Raw genomic sequence first — 20,664 nt, forward strand, 5'->3', positions numbered from 1 at the left:
AATAATAATAATAATAATAATAATAATAATAATAATAATAATAATAATAATCTCCTCACCTCGGAATGCCAGAAAAGGAAGCAATGCCATGCATTCTTTGCATTTCCTAGGCTACTCCTTTGAGACAGTAGCAAAAGCATTGTGTATCAATTTGCCAGTTTGCCAAATTGGAAAGAGAAACATATTGTAACATTCACATTATAGCATTCATTCGCAAAGGAAAAAAGCCTCTTGCAAAGGGCTCCTTTCAGGAGGAAGCGAGGAAATGAAAGGGAAAGTGAACAAGCAGCTAGCCACATTCTATCTAAAATATAGATCTACCTGAAGCAAAAAACATGCGCATAGACAGAGAAAAATGATTTTAAAAAAATAAAAATCAAAGGGAAAAGGTCCCTGCTGGCAAGCAGAGCCTTGGCTTGCTCTGGCCCCCTGACCTGCCCTGAATTGACCCCATCAGTCACCCCATTCCTCCTTTCTGCCTCCTTTGCCTCCTGTCAGATTCCCCCCTTTTGCATCCTTCCTCTGGCTCCGTCCTCCTCCTTCTCCGATGAGGCGAGGGAATGCCCTGCCCTCTGCCCGCCCTCTGCCCTTAATCCCTCCCCTGAACTTGACCCGATCATGATCGGGGGCAAGTTCATATTTCGCAGAACCCGGATTTTTTCAAAAAAGACGGCTTTTGCCCCGATTCTGGATGACCCAGGTAAAGGGCATTTGCTTGTGCATGCCTTGAAATGGATTGTGACAGATTCAGGGCCAATTCACATGCAAGGATCGATTTCTGATCCGGGGTAAAGTGTAGTCTGAATGGGCCCCTGCACTCCCTATGTATTTTATCAGTTCAATACTGGATAAATTTGACTGGGTAATCTCAGCAAGATGATAATAATAATAAAAGAAACTGAAGTTGAAGTTGAGTCAAAGAAGAGATGCACTGATGAGGGGAAACTGACAAAGGAAATGAAGAAGACAAGAATTTTAGGTTGATCAGCAGCAGTAACTTTTGTTGAAAATTAAATAGATATTTGTAGCCCCTTCTTCAGGCAAAATGTCAGTTTTGATGAAATCTCAACGTTAAAATGTTAGATGGATATATCCATATGTTCCCCTAAATTCTATGGACCCTCCCCAATTCATGGAGGGCAAATTTAGGAGGCTATTTTGCAGATTTTGAGGGACACAAAATTTTCTGCTAGGTTGGTGAGGACATCTGATTTTGGTAAGTGGCAGCAGGTCCCCTTCGCTTAAAATGTTATATTATCAGAGCAGCAGCTCTGGAAGTGATAACAGAAGACAGGGTCTACTGATGGCCCCATCACCATTTTTTGTGACATAACAATGCTCTAGATAAAGTTCAGAGCATCACATTTGAAGGAGTATGTTGACATGCTGAAGCATGGTTAGCATGTAAAGAAAAAGTTGGGCAAAGAAGAAGAAGAAGAAGAAGAAGAAGATTTTTTATTTCTTTATTAAAATATTTATACCCCACCCTATATCACAAGATCTCAGAATATCTCTCAAATAGCATTAAACCAGGTTAAATAGGTTAAACATTGTAGAAAGTATAAACAAACTAAAAACACATTAAACTGTATAATGAGTTAAAAACAGATTTTTAAACATTTTAAAAGTTTTTAAAACTATAAATAACAATATCGGGTTGAATTGATGAGGCCCTAAAGTTTTGATGAACACTTTTAACATGGCACCTATATAAGATTGTTGATGCTCCTTCTCCAGGGGAAGAATATTCCAGAGTTGGTGCGCCAGAGCTTAGAAGGTCCTCTCTCATGTCCCAATACAGTGTATCGACTTCACTGGTGGGATACAGAGGATATCTCTCCCCGCCTCCCCAGCAGCAGAATATAATCCTTAGGCAGGCAGGGAAATACACTTCTTCAAGTATCAAGGTCCCAAGCCATTTGAGGATATCACCATTGTAACAGAAATTTCAGGAAACTTAAAAATCTAGGACTGACAGAGCAAAAGGACCTAGAAATTGAAAATCCATAAGTTTATTTCCAATTGTCGACAAAGGAAAACATTGAACTCAGTGGAATTCAAGTTCCAAAAAGCTGAGATCCCGAACAAGACAAAATGGCTCTTTTTATATTATTGAAGACAAAGAAGCTTCTTCAATGCACCTGATTGGCTAATTACAATTTAAACATACAGAATTCTTACAATCAGAACAGAAATACATGCATACATTAAAACTGCATCGTCACTCTTTATCCCCTCCTTTAGCTTTTCTTCTAACCTTGCTTCTGAATATCAACAATGTATCCTTATCTCAGTAGTTTATGTTATGTCTTTTTTACTGGTGCCAGCTTCCATCCAGGTAAAGATGCACTCATTATTCCTTTGCTCTAGTTTTTCTCACCTCCAAGCCTCTATTTCAAAAACCATCTCTCTGGCTGACAAAGGTGAATAGCTTTTTATTTCAACAAAGAATTTCCACCACACCATCACCTTGAATTCAGTCAGGAAACATACTGGCAGCCAATGCAGTTCTTTTAAGATTGGCATTGCATGCTGCCTATATCAGTGATACTCAAACTTTTCACTCTTGAGCCCCCCCCCACTTTACATCTACACACAAACATATGAATATAAATATTATATTTATTTCTTGTGTGTGGTTTTTATTTGCACATTCATGTATATTCATATTTTAACATTTTATAAGGAAATAACATTGATCAATTAGAACAGTTTCTTTTACGTAAATCCAATGTTTAAATCCACACATGTATACATTTTACACATAAAATAGTTTGAGATTACTAGGAGGAGGAGGAATCAGGACAGACAAACCTTGTGCCTCCCCTTGAGAAACTCTCATCCCCCCCTTGAGATTCCATCCCACCAACTGAGTACCACTAGTCGCATAATATTCCATTCAGCAGTTGAGATGCTGCATTTTGCACATTAGAGGAAAGGTTGTGTAACAAAAGACTAGCAAAATGTCTTCTTTCAATTGTTTAATCATCTACTTTAAATTCCCACTTCTTTTCCATCTTCCCTACTATCCACATAGTTCCATGTCTTACAGAGCAGTTTATAACACCATGAATTATACCTTCAATTTATTATACTTCTTGATTGCCTCTGTTTTTGCACAGAGAACCTGTCCTATGACTGAAACAGAATCCAGCTTTTTAAATTTAGAAATTGAAATGGCTTTGATGGCAAATTGATTTTCTTCAGATTTGCATGATTTAGCTTCCATTTCTTCTTTTGGTGTCTAGGAAGTTGATGGAGACAGATGGTCTCTGTCATTCCTTCCAAATTATACTATTTTCCCCTCTGATTCCAAAAATAGTGCCATTCTTTCTATAGCCAGGTGTCTTCAGAGAAAGAAGCTTTGCGGTTATCATATGGGTAATCACGTCAAACTTTTTTTTAAAAAGCCTAAAATGTATTAATAGATACCAACACAACCTGCAGTCCCTGCATTTGATATTTTTAGGTAACCCAAAATCAATTGTTCCATGTGCCTAGCCAGCTAAAGAGAGTTGCAAGGTGCCTTTCTTCTGTGTCCTACCTTCTCTTTATATGCTAACCACTGATAACAAGGTGATTCCAAAAGACACTGGATGTACCTACCCCCAGGCTGATTTCTGTTCTTAACCACAGCATCTGGTGGTGGCCCCAGGGGTCTTTGTGAGTGATGATACTATTACAATAGTACTATATACGTTTGACATGCCCCAGTGAGAAGCACAGCAGTGGGAGACCTAAATGATAGATCTTGCAGACATGAATCTCTAAGAGCTATTATGACCTGCTCTACATTACATCTTTCTTTCTTTTTTTAAGAGCTGTGTGTTTTACTCTCAGTGGTATTCTTGTCAATCAGCTTCAATACACGTGTTGAGTTCATTGATAAAATGGGAATGTTTTATTCCATTTTCTATTTCAACCAAATCCTGTTGATTACTAGCTTAGTATAGCAGTGGAATTACGCCAAACAACAGCAACTAGAAAAATCAAATTATAATGTAAATAGATGACTGGGTATCCCACTAGAGCAATAAGCAATGAGATGATACATTTGTGTATCTTATCACTGTGGTTGGGCTAATCAATCTATTTCTGAACCATGACCCTTTTACTCATAAGCTCATTCCACTCCATTTCTGCATTATTCTATTATTGTTCCCTATTGGCTTGAAAAACACATATATGTATTTAACCTTCATCCTATGAGACAGGACATTTTAGTACCCTTGAGTCATATATTGTTTCAGAATCCACATAGAGGTGGACTTAACTTATAACACTGGTACCTGAAGAGTTCTAAACAACCCCATATTCAGCTGCTCAGTTATATTTATGGAACAAAGGCTTCTGCCACACTGCAGAAATAAAGCAGTTTGACACAACTTTAACTTCCATGGCTCAATACTATGTAATTTGGGGATTTGGAGTTTGGTGGGGCACCAGAGCTCTTTGACAGGATTTGAAAGGATGTCATACTGAGGATGGAGCAAGTTTGTTTTCTGCTGCTCCTGAGAATAGGGCCTGTAGCAATGGATTCAAACTACAGGAAAAGAGATTCTACCTCAACATTAGGAAGAACTTCTAGGCAGTAAGAGCTGCTCAACAGTGGAGAGTGTAATAAGGAGTTTTTTAAAGAGAGGTTGAATGGTCAGCCGTTGGGGGTTTTATATTCCTGCATGACAGGGGGTTGGACTGGATGGCCATTGTGGGCTCTTCGAACTCTGTGATTCTCTAAAAGGAAAGGTTAAATCTCTCATAAAATTACAAATCTCAGAATAGCATCGAACCATGGCAGTTAAAGTGGTATCAAACTGCTTTAGTCATTCAGTGTGGCAGCAGTCTTAGGTCTTGTCTGCATAGGTGAAAAAGCTTGTGCTCACCTTGATTCTGGTGCTCTCTGTTTCTGTGATACACTGTGACTTCAAGTAAAATACCATGAGCCGAGAGAGATTAAGTCAGCAAAGAAGCATACACTGGAAGAGGGAGTATTGATACTAGCACCTGGAAACCGCTTCCCTATTCCATCTTTGGCTGCAACTGGCTGACCTCCACAATCACCTCATGCTTCTCCACCACCTTGGACTATTTTGGCTGAGGTCAATAGAGTCCAAGGCAGTGGGGCAGCATGAATAGGGCATAGCAGCAACAAACTGCTCCTGCAACATACATTAAAACAGCTACTACATTATTGGGGAGGAAAGTTTTTCATCATAGGCGTTTATTATCTAGAAATGCATCACGTTTGGGGGGGTTTGTTTGTTTCTTTGTGTTTGAAATAAAGATACCTTCTACCCCTCCAGCACAATCAAATTGTTTCCCAGTAGATTATAAATATTATGAGAATAAATTATGTAACAATTAAAATAAGCAGAATAGTGTATGCATAATAAGAAACACAAATACATCCCTTGAAGAGCTCGAGCAGATTAACCAGGTTTTTAACCTAATTTTTAAAATGATGACAAGGGCTTATTCGGTGAAGATGTGTGGTGAAGAGGTTTCACAGCTGGAGTGCTATAACGGAAAATGCCTTATTCCTTCTAGCCACATACCTAATTTATGAGGATGGGGGGGGGGATGATAGGGCCTCTGTAGATTATTATGGTGCACAAACAGTTTCATGTGGCAACTTGTTGAAATGTGCTAGTCCCAAGCTGCAATGGCATCACTAGGGTTGACATCACCCGGTGAGGTAACTAATGGTGTCACCACTACCCCATTGACCTCCTGCCATATCACATCATACAGAATCATTAAACGGTTTTTTGTACTACTAAAAAATGTTTTTTGTATGAATATTACTCATAAATCGTAATTCCATATATCACTGAATGTAATGGCAATAGCTTTGACATAAACAACTAGCAAAATTAAAATTAAACCTTTAAATTACAATATCATGGGCACTGCATAAATGTATTTACATGTAGACATTTCACAAGATTAAAGTCAACATTTGATAAGGTGTGGTTTTTTAAAAATAAATTTTAAATAGAATTTAAAAAATAAAATATTATTTTAAATTAATTTTAAAAAAATTGAAAATCAAGCCTGGGGACTGAGCCTCCCCCACTCACACCATCTCTTCAGCATTTTAAAGTGACACAGGCAAACACCATATCCCTTTTCCATCCAAACACAAATGTTTGGGATGCAGTGGTGTCACCCTCCACACATCCCACACACCCCTAGTGACGTCCCTGCCAAGTGGCATAGGCAATGGAAACATTACAACTGAATTCCATCCAGAAACAAACTAGAAACTATTGAAGGGTTGTTTTTTTTAAAACAAACAAAACCCTTCAACAAATGCACTGATCCAGCATAGTATGTCCCAGTTAAGAAGAGGTCTGTCTTGTAGGCTGCCTTGCTTCCCTTAGGGAGATAGAAATTAATTAATTAATTAATTAATTAAATTCTGAAGTTTTTGGATGTAGTTTCTTAGATTCGTAAGCAGTCCCATGCAAATACATCACAGTGATCTGACTGGCTATTACCAAGCATCAACAACTGTGATACTCTCATGGATTTTGTTTCAGCAGAGGCTACACCAACTGAAATTTGGTCATGGCATGTTAGGTTTACCACCTGCATTCTAACTGATGCCTTGACAGAAACGTGGGAGTGGGAAGTCATTTATTTATTTATTTATTTATTTATTTATTTATTATTTTGTAGTTATCAAACTTTGAACATTTTTAAACAATCTGATTTATTCCATAAATAACAGTGGACCAAAATGTTTTATAAATTCAACATACTGCATTAGAACAATTTGAAAGGTTTGTCTTAATTTTCTAATAATCAGAAGACAGGTTGAGATGCCTCACCTCATATGTAAACTTTTGCACTGATGAAGAAAGTGTTATTCCACCAGCTTTCTCCCCAAAATAAGCCAATCCTGGCTAACTCTAAAAAGCCCTGCCACTGGCAATAGATGAATTGTCTTCCTGGACTGCTGTTACATGAAATTTATTATTTATATCCCAGAAACAAAAGCCCTTTTGGGACAATTTAATTGATTTGGCAGGAGCTCTGCCTATCTTGAAGAAAATGAGGACATCAACCAATTCAGGTGAGAGAGAACAACACAAAGGGGAACCTTTTTGCAACACACTCAGACTGGAAGTAGTACATCTTCAGAATTGCAGAGCAGAGAACAAAATTGCTAGTGCTTACTGAGGGTGTGCACGGATGCTTTCTGTCAAACATAATCAAACTGGTTTGTGAGCATGTATCCCCTCTGGCCTAAAAAAACAGCCAATGAAAAGGCTACAAACTGCTATTACTTGTGTGTGTGTGTGTGTGTGTGTGTGTGTGTGTGTGTGTTTTATTTTAATAGTCCAAGCCCTTTGCCTTCTGGAATAACATCCATGTTCCCTGCCCCCAGGGGGAAAAAACTCTTAAGGGATAAAGGAAAACTTTGCTTGGTTTACAATTTAATGCAAATTTTGTACTTTCAACCCAATACAAAATTAAAACTCAGTTTTTCTTGGCAATTTGCACTTCTAAAGACATTGTAGCAGAGTTTTCTAATAAAAAAGGCATTCAATAAGGCATATATTAGAAGAAAGTGCACATAAACATTAGTGAAAATAATGTCCACAAATGCAGTATATTCAAAAAACCTTTAAAATGTATATATTAGGCAAAATTGCATGCCAAAAAAATATAGAGAAATATAAATGCTTATCTTGTCCTTCTTTGAAACAGCTAGCATGGTTTTGTTTTCTAAACTAAGCCAGAACTGAACAGAGTTAGAATACAGTAGGCTCTGTAAAAGTTAAACTGATTAGAATATTGGAGAAAGCAATCGAAGTGACACTATAATTAATTGAGCAATATGCCTTGTTGACAGCTTCATATATGCAAATGCATTTTGTTATAAAAGAGCCATAATGAAAATAGTCTTTTGGCTTGGAAGTCTCCCCCAACCCAGCTTTCTAAAAATGAGAAGTCCAGAAAGCTACTGTCTCTTCTTTCTGTAATAACACAAGATCCAACTATTGTTTTCATTCCCTCTACTAGAATTATGTGGGGAAATAAATTTTATTGTAGCTTGAAATGCAAATTTTGTAGCATTTGTCAAAATGAAGTTATCTTCTGGTATGACTTATAGTGACTGATAATACTAAGTTATAAAGTAAGAGGTCCTCAGTTCAGATCTCATCCCTGGCATGAACTTTCAGTGTAACCATAGTCAGATCACACTCTCAGCCTGACCCTGTGTCTTCCATCTGGCATGGTGAGGTGGTCTGTGATAATAATGTTTCATCTTACAGAGCTGCTGCAAGGATCATGACTAACTGGTGTATACGAAATGCATCAAACATTTGGAACTGTGATACAAGTGCAATTGTGATACAAGTGCAATCTCTTCCGGCAGGCCTTTCCAGACTAGGTCCACCTCCATTTTCCTGCCACCCCCCCCCCCCCACTTCTCTCCTCTTTTCTCCATCCCCTTTTCCATCCTATCTGGACCCCTGCTATACAGTTCTTTTTTACAATTCTTCTACTGATTTTAACTGTGATTTTATACTATTGTTTTAATATCTCTCTGGTTTAATCTTTTTTTAGTATTACTATGTTTTTATACTGGAGGGGAGGGATAGGAGTTTCTTAGAATTTTAACTGTATTTTGTTTTATTGTTGCAATCCGCTTGGATTCCAAGTGATTAAGCAGACTATAAATAAATAAGTATTATTATTATTATTATTATTATTATTATTATTTATTACTTGCTAACTAGCAGATTTTACATGGAAAGGTAGAGACCTTCAGACTTATCCTACATAATTTCATGCTTACTGAGAAGTAAGTCCCAATCTATTCAATGGGGATTTCCTTAAAACACAGTAGGGAGACTTACATTCATACATACATACTTTATTGCTTTTGGCCAATGGCCATTGCAAGATCAAGGTAATAATACCATACACATAAAATTTCGCTAAAAACAGTAAGTAAGGAGACTTTTATAGTGGTTTGCAAAAGGTGTCAATCCCTGCATTTCAGCACTAAAAAAGACTTAAGATTGCAGGCTGCATTCAGAGCTTATGGGTTTGGGCATTTTCCTATCAGCCATACAAAGCACAGCTCAGTTGTAGCCATATTGGTAAGAAGCCACAGAGCAAAGCAGAGCTCACTTCCATGGGTCAAATTTTTGAGGCTGTGACAATTCCATGCAAAATGTCCCCGGCTTCTTATCCCTAATCTCTGATCAGTAGTTAGAGATAACAGCTAAAATATGCTTATGGGTCAAATATGGGACTCCCACAGGCTTTATTCATCCTGAGCCTTGGAGCTTCTCCATGCCTGTTTTTAGATATATATTTTCATTTATCTATTTTTATGGAATATCCTTTTGATTCCAGAATTATAGGGATTATAATGACATGACACAAAAGGCTAGGCACTGAAGCATGTTTGCACCCCCCCCCCCCAACTAAGACCCTATTCCAGGTCTTCTGTGTTCTCAGTGGAGACAGTGCTAGCAAAATCTTGTGCTCTTTTCAGTGATTTTATATTCTTCCTCTGCAAAAGGAAGTTTTGCATTCTTTGCTGCTTTGCATGTCCCTACCCATAGTATATGCTACTGAACTATTGATCAGACTCCATGAAGCACAAAAGCTGAATGGGCTGGCATAAGAGACGAGCAAATCTCCTTGATAAATTCTATGGCTTTTTACTTGGGTAATGTCTAGAAGAGTGATACTTTGAATTATAACACAGGACATTAGATGAAGGTATATGGTTAGTAAATCCCAAATTTGCCAGATCAACAGATTTATATAACTAACATGTAACACTAAGGTAAACAAAATCAGAACTGCATGTGGTTTAAATCAAGGGTGGAGAAAATTACTTGTGGTTCCTGGGTCCACCTCTTGTGCTCTGAAAACATGTGCTCTGAAAACATGCCTAACCCTACATAGAAGTTTTCATTTGTGGAGCAGCAATTTCCTATGAACAGAAACAATTCAAGGACGGTAGAAGCAAGGGGACTATTCCCTGACATTTCAGAAGTGTACCAGGCTTTCACACACATACGCTTCCCTGACGTTTTACCAGCTTTTTTCCAGTGCCTACCCCACAGTAAGCACTGGTGTGAAAAATCTTCATAGAAAGCCATTCAGAGCCCCTAAATACCTCTATTTTAATTACAGTCCTTCCCAAAATTGCAATAGGAAGTGATCTGCATCACTTCTTGCTGTCATTTTGGGAAGGATTCAGATGACTCAGGGATAGGGATATTTGAGAACACTGTGATTCCAAAGTGCTGTGGCCAGGACCGTGGATGGTGAACTTAGAGAGTCTAATAGGCTAGAGGCAGGAAGTAAGGTTGAGAAACAGACAGCAAGGTAGGAGTCTAATGGGCCAGAGGCAAGAGGCAGAAGCAGGAGACAGACACTCCCATCCTTATTGATCTGCCTTGGTCCAGGCCTCGGAGGTGGAGAAGAACTGCTGGACCTGATCCTATTCCCCACCACCACTCCCTTCTCCTTTTGTGTCGTGTCTTCTTAGATTGTAAGCCTGAGGGCAGGGAACCGTCTAACTAAAAGATTTATGTACAGCACTGTGTAAATTTACAGCACTATATAAAGAAAGGTTAATAATAATGGTAAGAAGATTATCAGACGATGTCCCATGATGTCCTTTCATCCTGTCCTTCTCCCATCAGTAACTTTTTATTGATGGCATTTTTCCTACAAAGACTTGAGCAGCAAGACTCCAGCAGCCTGTCCTTCAATGGCTTACATGGGTGGACTCTTACACACCGTTGGGGAAGGACAGCCAATGGAGTGAAGGGGAAAATTGGGCTCTGGTCTCCATGCTGTTGCTCACTGCTAATTTAGTTAGTCTGGCTTTACAAGATGGGTTCACTTCAATTGTTTTCCATTGTTTAACCTAACCCACCTGAATGGTAGTGCTATCCTGTGGGCCTTGTTGTAGTACATTCTAAAGCCCTTAGGTTGATTGCCCAAGAATCATATCCACAGACTATCAGGACTTATGGTTGTAGACTCTTAAAATTTTCAGTATGAACCTTGATTCACATCCCACACTATCAGGCATAGGGCTGATGTTATCATGGCATGGGAGGTTTTTTGTTACCTATGTGTCACCTGTTGAATACATTTCTTCTGAAAACTCTCTCACACACACATACACACACCTAGTTTATACAAGCCTTATAATTTCTATAGTCGCTCTTTCATTGGATTGTGCACTTCTCAGAGCTTGAAAAAAAGTAACTTTTTGACTGGCCATGCTGGCTGGGAACTGTAATCTAAAAGGATAAATTTCCAAAGCTTTGACTATCTTGGTATACCAATATAATTGTGAAAGACTAAGAAATGTAATCAGTGTGTTTATGTCTTTAATGAGGCTGTTTTATGGTTTTGTGTATTGTTTTTCTCGCTTCTATCTTTAACTAAATTTCATATAAAAGTTTATGTTAAAAGACTGAAAAGCATAACAGACATGCTGTTTAGCAGACATTGTTTTAACTGCCTGTCAATATGGAGGAGATTTCCAAGTTCCAAGTTATACACAGTTATCTTTCTGACTATTGGGTCCCCCCCCCCCACACACACACACTTCATAAATAGTAGTCTGGGTGCAATAGAGATGGAAATAATATTTTGAGATATTTGAGAAATGGTCAAAAAACTTGTTTTGATTTTGAGAAGAATCAAGGATGGAAGAGAATTTTTACAGACTCTGCTTTTACTTACTCTGCTGAAAATTCACACATGGTTGTTATGTACAGAAAACAGCATTTTCCACAGAGGAAATAACATTGGGGAGGGGGGGTGATGGAAAATAATATTTAAATACAAAATTCCTGCTAAGAAAATTCAGTTTTCCATCCAAAAAAACTGTATAAATATGGATTTTATTTTCTGCATAAAATTCAGACATGGTTTATTTGCATCAGAAACTGCATTTTCTGTGCAGGAATTGATATTTCTGCATTCAGATATTATTTTCCTCACAGAAAATGTTGTTTCTTGTGCAGAAAATGCAGTTTTCTGCACAAAACAACCACATACATATTTTGCATATAATTAATTCTGAATTCGAAGTAGCCTTTGAAAACTATGGGGTTTCTTTATCAGTTTTCTTGCAGTAAGAAAAAACTGATCAAATTACACATTGCTACCTTCAAGAAAATATCTAGTAAAGAATTGTATCCGTGGGATACAATCAGTGATGCACTTAGCTTTTGCATCTACCACAAAACTGTTTAAGATTTCCCTTCACCAGTACTGAGATTCAGCCTGCATTCCCTATTTCTGTATCCCAATAGCCCGCTGCAAATAACTTCCCTGGCCTGAGCTTCTGACCACTGGGATGCTATGAATGTCCTTCTCCACCCCATGAAAAGACATACGCAACTCCTTTTAATCTTCTTACATGAGCTCTGATTCCACAGACTATTGAACAAAAGGAACTAGCCGATTTCCAAAGGGAATAAAGGGAAAAAATCCTAGGAGAGAAGTATCTATAATTGTTTTGTTCATGCAATAAGCTTTGGCTCTTGAAGCTCTTGAAGCTACAGGTATCCCCTGAAGGGAACCAATTAGGGACAAAAGAAGGATTTCTTTTTATTTATTTATTTTGTAATATTGGCCCTGATGGGACTCTTTAGAGGTCTAAGTATCCCTCCAGAGAGTGCTCCTGTGAATTTGAAACAATCATATTTATACTAAAACATCAGTTGATAATAGTGACAAATTTTATTGTAATTGTCCAATGACAGATGTGTTGAACTACCATTCCTATCTAGGTACACTCCAGATTTGTTGGCCACAATTCACATTGTTCTATTATTATTATTAGTAGTAGTAGTAGTAGTAGTAGTAGTAGTATCTCATCATCCATATTCAAAACAAACATGTATTAACTATAATACAAAAATACAAAAGTTGACATCTCACTCATTCCATACATTTTAAAATACATATACCACAAAGACATTGACTTCCTGCCACCCACGTCCTGCTGTAACTAGGCTCAGTGTTCTATCTTATATTTAATAGATTTGTACAACTCTACTTTTGGTCCCAAACTGTATTCTTAATGTACAAGTTGCAACAAAATGGGAATACTGCAGGCTTTCTATATTTATTTTCTACCATTTTGTGTAGCACAGCATCCCCGTACCATTTGTCAGAACTTGAACTAGCCACAGTTAAAGATGGACAATGTTCCACATACCTTATTTCCTGATATGGTGACTGTGATCTCCTGCTTGGGTCTAGCATTGTCCCCACTTCAACCTACTGTAATTAATAAGGGCTCCAGGGATGACAAAGTACTGGAAAAGAGATGCCACCTAAACATGGGGAAGCACTTTCTGATAGTAAGAGCTGTTAAACAGCAGAACACACTCCCTTGGAGTCACCTTGGAGGTTTTTTAAACAGAGGCTGCATGGCCATCTGTCAGGGGTGCTTTGATTGTGAGTTGCTGCATGGCAGGGGGTTGGACTGGATGGCCCCTTGTGGTAGAAAGGGAAGAAAGCTATGACCAATCCCAAGTTAAAATGCAGAACACTTTGTAGACTCCCCCATCTGTAATCAATAGCTCTGCATTTGTTGATATTATTTATGTACTTCTATAAGATTTCAGGTTGGTCATTTCAATCTTAATTAATGGATTACTGTGTTCATATTTACTATAGTGGAAGGAATGTTTTTATAAGTACTTGCAATATCTATCTATCTATCTATCTATCTATCTATCTATCTATCTATATCTAGATAGATAGATAGATAGATAGATAGATAAGATTAGATTATTCATTGTCTGGCACTCTAGCTACATTTTAAAATTTTTATATTTGTAATTCAAAACATATTCCTCAATGCACATCTCCATAGCAGTTACCTACCTGCATTAGCAGTTCTCTTGGTGTGTTTTCCAGCCAGAATTCCCAAAGGAAAGCATGTTTTTAAAAAGATGTGGTGGAGATGAGAGCAGATCTGGATGGTGTTAGCAACACTTCTTCAACCTTCATATACTTAGCACTTGTATAGTGATATCTGTGTTCAAAGCACTTTGCAGCAGCTAATAAACATGCAAGCATAGGGGGTAGCTGAATAGGTACTATGCTGGTTTGATATAAACAAGTTAAGGAAAGTTCCAAAGATGAATTACTTGGTTGCTTAGTCAATTGGTCTTTCCTTGCATAGCTGTAGCTGAAGTATAATTTACCAATTAGTGTGTGAAGGATGGTTGGGTGACTATGCTGAACTAAGAGAAGAATGTTGATAAATCTCTTTTATATAATAAGGGGGGCTAAGGAAGCTTACACTAGCAAAAGATCCTAGAGACTTGCGTCATCTTGTTATCCTTTTCCATTTTTTTTCTTGTATTACTTAGAAGTTGAGGAAATGAATTATATACTATTGTAAAAAAAAATGTCTGGGATAACTAACACTCAGGTAATTAACATTTATAGCAGAAAGGACTGAACAATCCAGTAAGAACTCTTAAGGACATTAAACTACAAAGTTAACCTATGGAGACTGATGGAATAAAACTCTTGAAGTCAGAGGATTCAATGCTAAGGGGTATGTATTCTCTTATAAACAGTTTCTTCAGCACCACACACATAGTGTCTAACATTTCATAGATGAAAACTATTACGTGTGGCCAAGCAACATCGGAGGGTGTTCAAAAGGGTGTGTCCATGCAACAAGGAAGTTATCAGTGGGAAAGATCATGCAAATTACTATTTTAAGCAGAGAAATACTGAACTTTATTTTTTTAAGGAAAGTCTGAAAGCAAGGGAAGGAAGGAACCCCTAATAAACCTGCTAAAAAAGACAGGGTTCTGCCTATTTCTCTTCTTCTTCATTTAACTAATCCCAAAATACTTTTGCACATTGAACTCAAGTTACCTGAAGCTGAAGGAGGGAAATGGAAGGAAAGAGAAACTTGGACATTTTAAAAGGAGTTTAGAAAGTAGGACAGCAGAGGATTCACTGTGCTTGTCCCCATAAACTGGGACAATTGAAGAGTATATTCCCAGTATCAACAGAACAGAACAGAGATCTACAGGGTGATTTAAAAAGAATCATGCAAAACTGAATAAGAACAGCTTTACTTATTATTTTTGAATCACCCGGCATTAGTTCTAAGGAATGCAAGCTAATCAAAGAAGTTGCTCCAGTATATTTTATCCATTTATTTTTCTTCACATATTACCTATCCTTCAGGTTTCTAAAGCATGTCAAATTTACCCACAAAATAAGTAAAGTAAGGCTTAGGATCCCAGATCATGAACGGCCTCTAAATAAGCAAAAACAATACAAAACTTTACTAACTTTCATGTTTTACATAATTGTACATAAAATATACAAGATAAAGGAAGCAGGGGAAATTATCTTATTTCTATGTTCATTTCTTTTTCTGTTAGAAGAAAACATATTTGTATATAATGCTCTGAGGCCTCTTAAAATGGCATAGTTCAAGGCAGACCTGCAAAACTTGGCAATAGGTAGGGGCCAAAATTCAATAGGCTAAACGTCTTTGGGCGACAGATAGGTTTCAATTAAATCTTAATTAATCAATAATATTAATTAATATTAATCAGAACTAATTAATATTAATTCCATCCTTCTCTTCTGCCTGGCCCTCTCCTCAGGAGAAAGCCAACTGACAGCAGAGCCTTGCCTGTTCTTCTCCTCCTCTGCTTGGATTTCTCCTTGGGAGAAGGCTGAGTGACAAAGGAGCCTTGAAGGGTGAGTTTTTGCCCCTCTTTATCCTCCTCCTTTGCATGACCATCTCCTCAGGAGGAGGCCGAGCGGCAGAGGAGCCTTACAGGGCGAGCATTTCCCTTTCTTCTTCTCTATCACATGGCCCTCTCCTCAGGAGGAGAGGAACACTGATATCATTTCACATCCTTGTGGGCCGCCTGAAATCCTTTGATGGGCCGCATGCAGCCCATCAGCCTGTATGTTGTGCAGGCCTGGTTTAAGGCCTCAGAACCTCTGGATCTAATCCTAATTCTAAATCACAGAAGGCTACACAAATAGATCAGGCCCCTGCTTCAGAAACTGTCTTTTCAACACACGGAAGGGTATAGAGGTATAGAGCTGGGAATGCAAATATGATGGTGGGAGGCAGAGCCAGATGGCATATCCTCATCTTGAAGACATAACAACTGGAAAGGGCTATCAATTTTCTGGGCAAGGGCAATGTGGAATCTCTCCTGGCATGATATGTACTTGAAGAAGTAGCTGTAGTTTTCATCACTGCTGTTATTTGATAGTCCCTGAGGTGACAGCACATTGTCAGCTAACTTGGCCAGGGCAGTCAACTATCATGGTTAGGGTAGGGCAGGCTAAATAACATGGGTCAAACTGAATGGTTACAACTGATAGGCCTCATTAACTGAAGGAAGGATCTTTTCATCTTCTTTTGCTCCCAGTAGGAGAGAAAACTGGTCAAAAGAAGTAATGATGCTTCAGAACAAAACTTCACTCTGTCACAGATGTGGTTTTTTGTTTTTGTTTTTGTTCAAATAAATCCCACATTTATTGTGTGCCTTCAAGTTATTTCTGACTTCTAGCAATCCCAAGGCAAACCTATCATGGAGTATTCCTGGAAAAATTTGTTCACAGAAGATGCCTTTGCCTCCCCCTGAAACTGAGGCCTGGTACAGATGGGCTGAAAAGGACGCCTTCATCACGTGCGAGGGGCAGTGCTTCTAGATGCCCCTCACCCCTCGCACATGATAAGGGCATCCTCGCTGCGTGGCACCGAATAGAAAGCACTCGTAGCAATAATGTTACTGCTGTGCGGTCTCCAGATGGAGCTGCACAGTAGAGACGTGCTCGCACACCGCCAGCTGTTTGCGGTGACGCAAAAAAGAGCCGCTTTTTAGTGCTCCTTTTTTTCTCGCATAGCCAGGTTGTGCAATTTGGTTGCTGAGGCACAGCTACGTGGAAAAGAAAGGCAGCTCCCAGCCGCCGCTTTCTGGCGGTCTGTACCCCACCTGAGTGAGTGTGACTTATATGTGCAAGATCACCCAGAGGGTTTTCATGGCCAGCCTTGGTCTCCTGAGTCCTAGTACAACACACAAACCACTACACCATGCTGGTTCTCTAAAACCCGCATAGTCCCTAATTTATAGGACAACTAATACTAATTTGAAAAGGTGAAAAAAAAAAAACTCCTACCCATATTTCTTTATTGTAAACAACACACTATGCCTGCTTGTATTTATTTGGGTCCTCCATGACCGACAAATGAAGCCAGAAGGATGGTCTTGCTTCTTGCTGTATATGTTCTGCAGCTAGTTCCTATACGTATCCCTTTATATAGCCAAAGAATCACAGGCGGGGTACATACCGCCACTTTGCGGCGCTCTGCCGCCACCGCCGGTAGGTCCGCGGGGGAGCCGAAGCCTTCAGACGGCGCGACTCCCGCGCGGACCGAAAAAGAAGCTCCAAAATGGAGCTTCTATTTCCGTCGCATTTGCGACGTAGCGAGGCGCCAGGGGCGCACTCGCTACGTCACAAGGGACGCGACGCGTACGGACGCTCAGCGTCCGATACGCAAAGATGGCGCCGGCCATGTAGAAGGGCCGGTGCCATCTTGTACGGACGGAGTCCGTACTAGGTCCAGGGGCGTCTATAAGAGACGCCCCTTTTTTAAAATGGGACGTCCTCCGGACGTCCCAAATGGCGGTATAGAAAGCCCCACAGTATAGCATTCCCTCCTTCATTCTGTCATAATTGACATTTTATTATAATTCATCTTAACATAATTTTTCTTTTAAATGATGAATGTTGCCCTCAGTGTTTTAAAGGCGTTTAGCTTTTGATTTATTCTTGAAATGAGAAAAATCTCAAATCTCACCTTCTGGGGGACAAATTGAGGTATATTGCAGAATTCAAGGAAGATACTGGCCCATAAGCCATGGCACTTCTTGAAAAGCACAATGGGAAAGGAAAATTAAAGGGCAAGACACAAATGACCTGTCTAACATTTATCTACAGAATCATATACTCAAACACAAGCTCTCATGGTGTCATTATGTTTTCTTCTTTCAGGCTCTGATTCCCCAGTCTATCTCTCCAGTAACCCTTTATAAGATTGCCATGCATTGACAATAGGGCTTTGTATGCCTTGACCCATTTCCCATCTTGAGTCTAGCTTGGGCTGCCAACCTGATACTAATTTACCCTGAAGCTCAGCTTCTGCTAAATCCAGAGGCCTTTTCCCCTTCGTTAGGTTGAACAGTCACATTGGGTCTCCATCCTTCTGCATAGCAGGGTTGAAAATGACTCTGCCACAGTGCCAAGGGATGTGGTCTGTTGATATCCTAAGATAAATATATGCCTAGTGTCTTTCACGTATATAGATCCCTTGAGGCTGCATTGTCTTGACGTATTTGCTGTCAAAGCTTACTAAAATTCTGCTGACCTTTTTAGCTTTGTCTCTTTAAATTTAACTTTTCTAAACAGGAGAAAGTTGCTGGGAGGAGGTTTATTTTTTGGGGGGGGGGGGGGGGGGGGGGGAAGCATCCATTTTTATTCTGGAGTTGGGGAGAGGAAACTTTCTAATGTGTACCAAAAGCAATTAACAGGGGGAGCTGAATGTGTTGGGAAGCTGTGCAGAGAATGATGCAACACATAATGCCTAAATATAAAATAAGCAGGCAGTTTATGTACAAATAATGAAACAACAGGGTATAGACATCAATAAGTCTGGCTATCTGCATGTTCTTTGTCTTTGCTAAATCCATTTCCAGAAAGAATTCCTGCTTACTACTTTGACATATGAGCGAATCAAGCTACAGTACTGTCCTTCAAACCTTTAATCTACATCTCTGCTACTGCTCCTAGAAGAGCCAGGTTAAGAAATGGACAAAGGATATTTACCCACTCAACAAAAACTTGCATAGAACTGAATTTAAAACTGGAATGTTTTGCATAAGAAATTGGAACTTGTATGAGAAATCAGACTAATATCATTTCTCAGGTATTTTACAAATCACAATGAAGAATGGAGAGAATGACATTCTATAAGACATCTACTCTCCCACTATTTGTTGTTTCATTCTATAAAAGAAATACAGCGAGGTTTGATGTCCACAGGTTAGTAACATTCCACAGCTATCATTCCAATGATATAGAAAAAGTAATTCCCCCTGCACTCAAACTACAAGTTTTTCCTGTTGATAATATGCACTTTCCCCATCAGTTAGCATTCCTAATGAATTACTGTGTGCACTGTTGATACCTATTGGATAGCTCCTGAACACCATCCATGACAAAGCAAAGATGATGAGACTCCCATGTCCAAACCACTTTCAAAGAGTATTTTAATAGAAACTTTTAAAGCCCTTTGTCTCCCTTTACTTTTCTTCATCTGACTGAATTCCCCAGGTGTATCTCTCCAGCAGGAGCACTTACATAGGCTTTCATTGCTCCAGGCTGTGTACTCTCCTCTCCAGTAATGAAACACATATATAATGCTTAAAGAAAAGTGAGTAAATAGAAGATAACAGAAACAGTTCCTTACAATGTCCCTATCTCACCACCAGCAAGAGTATGTCAGCTCAAAGTTTACAAAAATTACTCTTTGGACTACAGTTCCCAGAACTCTAGAGTGGCCATGGAGGCTAGGGTTGGAGTTTAGGAACAAAAATTTCCCCATGATCTGCACTAGTCTGAGGCATTGAACCAAAACATGGTGCGATTCCACCCTATTTCATTCTGCATCTCGATATACTCATGTGATGTCTCTAGGGTCCCCTTCCTGCTTCTGCCTGAATAGGATTGGGATCCTCAAGACAATCTGTTTTATCTGCCACCACCCATTGATTTGAATCCCCCCTGCACAGCAGTGGAATGAAATATTGCTGGGGTTCCACTTGTACTTGGCTTCCTAGCACTGATGCAGCAGACATTTTCCTTCCCCAAACCCTGGTGGGGAGGGGAGACTGAGCAAAGCATGTGAAAGAAGTGTGGAAGAGTAGAAGTACTTCTGAAGGGAAGTCTCTATTCAAAGCAAAATATCTATGCAAAGGGATCTAGTAGCACCTTTGAGGCTAACTGTGCAAAAGAGGTTAGTTTCAAAGATATTACAAGATCTTTTTTGTGGGTTTTTCGGGCTATGTGGCCATGTTCTAGCAGAGAACATGGCCCGAAAAACCCACAAAAAACTATGGATGCCGGCCATGAAAGCCTTTGACTTTATATTACAAGATCCTCTTGTATAATGATATTCCAGATTAACACAGCTGTGGAAAGTGACACACTACATTGTTATACAGTGTGCCCACTCCATACGTGGGTGCACCATATGCGGCTTCCTGTTTACGTGGAAGGTGCGTTGCCATTAAATGAATGGCACGTGCACCACACCGCCGGGAGCATGAGCCCCATTATATTGAATGGGGCTCGAGCTTACATGGGATTTGCCTTACGCAAGGGGGGGGATCTGGAACGAATCCTTCACGGAAGGTAAGGCTCCAATGTAGTGCTATTATTCCACTTTCAGTGCTGTGGCTATCTCCACTGGAATTCTGGGGTTTGTAGTTTAGTGAGGCCTAGGAGCTCTCTGGTTGAGAATTCACAATGTCTCTGCCTAAACTGCAAATCCCAGGATGCCATAGGAGACAGCAATAGCAGTTAAAG

The sequence above is a fragment of the Sceloporus undulatus genome, chromosome 3 (assembly GCF_019175285.1).
Source record: "Sceloporus undulatus isolate JIND9_A2432 ecotype Alabama chromosome 3, SceUnd_v1.1, whole genome shotgun sequence".
NCBI classification, from domain to species: domain Eukaryota; kingdom Metazoa; phylum Chordata; class Lepidosauria; order Squamata; family Phrynosomatidae; genus Sceloporus; species Sceloporus undulatus.